A 5,252-nucleotide genomic window follows, 5' to 3' on the forward strand; every position below is an offset into this window, starting at 1 on the left:
GGCTGTGTCCGGCACGGGGCAGCCCCGGCCTCTCCTCACAGAGGCCGCCTGCAGCCCCCGCTGCCAGCACCGGGGCACGGACACCCAGTACAGTGTCTGAACTCTGTAGGCACAGGAGCAGGCTCACGCTCATTAAGACACTGACGTCTTGCCATTGGTGGCTGAGACATCCTGATTTTAGTTAAAGAGAACAGCATGAAAATTGACAGCATAATAAATAATGTGGAAAGCTGTTAATCCAAAAATTCTGGCCTGTTCACTGATGGAGCAGAGCCAGGCTCTTGATGAGATGTGAGGTTTTGGTAAACACAAATAAGTTTGGTTATGATCCATAAATGGCTCGATTTCCCAAATTAAGAGCAGAAATAATGTGGGACAGAAATGTGCAGTGTTCTACCCTTCTGTCCCCAGCTATCTGAAAAACACATTATTAAACACTTAAGGGTATATCCTTCCCTGTACTAGATGCACACAACTTAAATGGTAGTTGGCAATAGAGGACTTGGGCATTTTAACCAAGAGAATAACTTAACACTTAAGCCCTAATTATACAAATAACCCATCTGTCTTGTACATTGCAGAACCAGAGTGATATTTTTAAGGCTAAATCAACCCCTTAGAAATTAGACAATCTGTTGCCAGTTCTACCCAGCTGTACTTCAAGCGGTGGCACTATTAACTCGTCTAGTACTAAGCGACATGCAAGTGGACGGAGAGGACTTCAAATTATTGAGCAAATGATTATCACATCTCTTCTTTTAATGGTACTGGAACTACTACAGCCCCAAAGGTGTATGTACTCACTGAAAGAAAATGTTGTTTCATTTATAAATGTGTAAAAGAAGGAATTGGGAAATTCTCCACAGATTTCTCTTAATCTGGATTTTATTATTTGCAGATATTGTATAATAAGTGCTTTTCATGTAAATAAGATCTTCATGACAAACCCTCTAGCATGAGCCTTTTATTCTTCCCTTTATTCTATAATGGAAATCTCTTTGGCATATAGCTGGAGGATGTTTAAGCTTTTCTTGTCTACCCTTATTCTGGTTGCATCAAGATGCTTTCAAAGGGAAACCCACTTTAAAGAGAGACAAATTGAGGATGACGACTGAAAGTTGGCTCTAGAGAAGAGAAGAGACACGCATAGATACAATCCCAGGAAGCCTTTTGTGAGTCCTCCTGCAATACTGTCCAACAAGACTGTGACATTATTTTTTTTATAAGTTTTGCCATAGACTCATTCATTTGGCTAGCCGTGTGTCCACTTAAGCAAAATCCAAAGTCAAAACCTATGCAGTATTTCTCAAGGCAGTGGCTATCATCTGGACAGTTCAGTCCATTTATTCAGCTATTATCTTTTGCAGCCACTTGAGATAAAAAGAGCATTGTGAAACTGAAGAAGCTTCAAGATGTACCAGTAAATTCAGATATTCATTCAGGACAGACGAATGAAACAAGCAGTCAGGTGAAACTTTTCCCCAGTGGCTGAAGTAATTGCTAACATCTGAAGTAAACAATAGCAGCTCTAAATGAAAAATGTGTTAGATATAATACTATTGGGGAAGTCAAATTTTTACTTGCTTTTTTTTTTTACCAGCATCAGCATAGTGATAGAGGAGCATTTTAATTCACTGTGGTTGTACTTCAAACTTAGCTGAGACCATTAAGTGAGAGTCAAACACAGAACAGGAATGAAAAAATAAATTCTGACACAATGAGCTGAAAAGGAACAGGGATTAGTCAGAAAAACTGCCTTTAGACAATCACAATAGCAACCGTATTTCATTGTAATTTACTTAAAAGAGTAAGACCTCAGCCTGAGCAATCATGTTATCTTGTTAGAAGTGCATCTGAAGTATTTGCTATTTGATCTCCGTGGACAAAAAACATCTGACTAATATACACATCATTTTTAAGCCAGTCAAGCCAGGGACCACAGCCAGAGTTGGGAATCATGTGTGTTATGCCCTTCACAGACAGGCATATAAAGACAGTCCTTGTTGTAGATTGTACATGTTTATGATCAGATGCAACACATAAATGAAACAGATGAATGGGGGGGATGTGAAAGAAAGGATGTCAGGATAACAGTATAATTAACAAGCTTGCATAGCAGCTACAGGCCAGCTTATCGTGCCCATTTTCCCAGAAGGGGTGTCATTCCATTTAAAGTCCACCGAGTACAAGAGATTTAGTTTCCTTTCTTAGCTTTGCTACAGGTCAAGGTTTCAAATACTGCGTATCTCCCACTTCAGAAAGTAACTAGGTGTCGTGGTTTAACCCCAACCGGAGACTGAGCACCACACAGCCGCTCGCTCACACCCCCCCCAGTGAGATGGGGGAGAGAATCAGAAGAGTAAAAGTGAGAAAACTCACGGGTTGAGATAACAACAGTTTAGTAATTGAAATAAAACAAAATAGTAGTAATAATAATAATAGAATATAGAAAGCACGTGATGCACAATGCAATTGCTCACCACCCGCCGACCGATGCCCAGCCAGTCCCCGAGCAGCGGCCCCCCTGGCCAGCTTTCCCCAGTTTAGGTACTGAGCATGACGTCACATGGTATGGAATGTCCCTTTGGCCAGTTTGGCTGTGCCCCCTCCCAGCTTCTTGTGCACCTCCAGCCTTCTCAGCCAGTAGAGCATGGGAAGCTGAAAAGTCCTTGCCTGGTGTAAGCACTACTTAGCAACAACTAAAACATCGGTGTGTTATCAACATTGTTCTCATCCTAAATCCAAAACACAGCACTGTACCAGCTACTAGGAAGGAAATTAACTCTATCCCAGCCGAAACAAGGACACTAGGTTTTCAAAAGCACTTTCTTGAGAGCTGTTCAGCTTGTAAAAAGCTTTTTTTTTAAAAGCTGGCAAGGGTTTTGCCTGATTACTTTGTTAGAGGCTTTCATTCAGAGCTCTGAAACACTAGTGAATTATTCCTTTTCCTAAGGAAACAGACTTAAAGCAACAGGGCATCATGCACAAAATATGAAATAGATCTTTCCTCTGTGTTAAAACTATAGCAGGAAAACTATTGTATATGGAGAAAACCAAGTTTGATTAAAGTTCATCACTTAATACTTCTAAAAGAAATATAAAAAGCTCCTGCCTTCTGAGATTATACACCAGAGTCTTGATATTGTGCATAATGCTGCATAGGTATGAAAAGTAGCTAAGAACTGCATCTTTACAACTTCATGATCATTCTTTTTGCACATCCAAGTGAGGCAGGAATCAATTTTTGAAAGTTTGCACAATGTATCCAGTGCTGGTTTTCATTTTCAAGCAAGTTAAACACCTTTTAAGTTAGCACTCTTAGAGTTTGAGTCGAGATTGACATAGGCCTGAATGCTGATGAGTGACCACTATCTTTAACATTTTATCTTTGGAAATATGGAGATGAGTCCTCTTGTCGCTTTCTTAAACTCAATGAGCCTTGTTCATCCCTTGTGTAATTATGGCAATTTCAAAGCAGTTACACTACAGATAGGTTGGGCTATGTGAATCAGATTCCCCAATGTATGGCTCTTTCTAGATAATGGACTGAAGACCTAAACATATTGCACTTTATAGCAAAGATTTACCGTTCGCTTCAGACTGCTCCAGCTGATTGCTAATTAGACATTTGGCCTTAAAAACAAAACTTTATGTGAATGCACAGAAAAGCTTTCATTCTTATGATTGTTAATCTTGTTAGAGTGGCACAGTTACCAAAACCATCATGGAAAAGTAAGTATAGTTATTGTACTAGTACAGGCAAAAGAACTTTGAAACTTACTTCATTGACAAAAGGCTAGAGCTCAATTCTTTCCAATATAGGAAGCAATTATTATATCTCAAACCCTCTAGTTTATTATGTGTTGGTTTGGTACACAGAAAATAATTCGTCTAACAGATTTAACCCTGTAACAGATAAGCTATCCATTACATTATACCTTTTTGAGAAAAAGGAGCTTGTGTGTATACATTTAATAGGTTTAGCGCTCCTGCAGGAATTCATTTAAAATTGCTTCATCTGTAACAAAGAACATGGATGGAACTGGTGCACCTGAATGCAAAGAGGAGCTAACAGCCCTGGCTTTATACCAAGCTCTGTGGAGCTGCCTCTGTGTCCGGTTTACCTGACTGCATTCTGAAATGCTGCCCTACTCTGAGAACTCATTTTGTGAAAGTGTAGCAGTCACTTCCCTGTCTGGGAAGGACAACGTGGGTTCAAGGATCCCGCACTGACAGTGCTTAGTTGATACTTAATGTTTGATAGTAGGTCCTCCGGATTTCATCTGGGTTCTGTGAATCCAGCTTGCTGCTTTGCTCTCAGACACCATCGCTGATATCCTGAAATGTCACCACTGGATCCTGAAAACAATTGCTGCCTTCTCTAACATCTCCATGGAAGGCCCTGTGCGTCAGCAGGTTTTGCATAGATACAATTCTTTCTGAAGATGCAACTTCATAAATCACTTAAGCCCCAGCAAGTCCATGATGCCACCAAAACCATGAGTCCTGCATTTGTCTCTGGTCATAAATTCCCATGCCCTCCTTTGTGCTGGTAGTAGTAGGGTTGCATGATCTGGCTCATCAGCTCCCTGATGTAGCTCAAAACTAATCTTTGCAGGGAGAGAGAAAAAGAGGGAAAAGGTGTAGAAATTATCTATGTAGATGCAGGGAGCAACCATCCATTTTGGCAGCATTACTGTCTTAGGTCTTAAGCAATTAAGACACCTATGAAACCGTGTCCAGCCAGGGACCATTACAGGAGAAATAGCACTACAGGTTGGCTCTCCAGAGGTCCTTGAAAAAGCTCAGATTTGCCTCCTCTTGCTGCCGGAAAGATTTGCCATTCACAGTGGACTGTGCAAATCTTTGCAACACGGTTTCTCCTTTTAGTGTGATTTGATCAACAGTAAAGTCATTAAGAGGATGACCACAAATTGCTCTCATTAACTTGTCATAGCGAAGATGAGTGCAGCTCACATGTCTCAGGACTGTTATTTCAGGTTGTCTCCCTGCAGACTGAGGGAGCAATTCCTGTGCTGCTTTGTATTCATCTTGTTTTTGCTTCCCAACTACAGAATTTAGATATCTTCTTTTCTTTATTATCTATCTATCTATCTATTTATATTTAATTTTGGGGGTAGGAAGAAGAATGTAAATTTTGGAGAATAACAGGCAGGAAAATACTCTGCTTGCATTGTCCTTGCTATTGCACAGTAACTCCATGTCCTGCAATGGCTTTAGCAGCTACCTGC

Source organism: Aptenodytes forsteri, unplaced genomic scaffold (assembly GCF_000699145.1).
Source record: "Aptenodytes forsteri isolate BGI_AS27 unplaced genomic scaffold, ASM69914v1 Scaffold166, whole genome shotgun sequence".
In the NCBI taxonomy this organism is placed as follows: Eukaryota; Metazoa; Chordata; class Aves; order Sphenisciformes; family Spheniscidae; genus Aptenodytes; species Aptenodytes forsteri.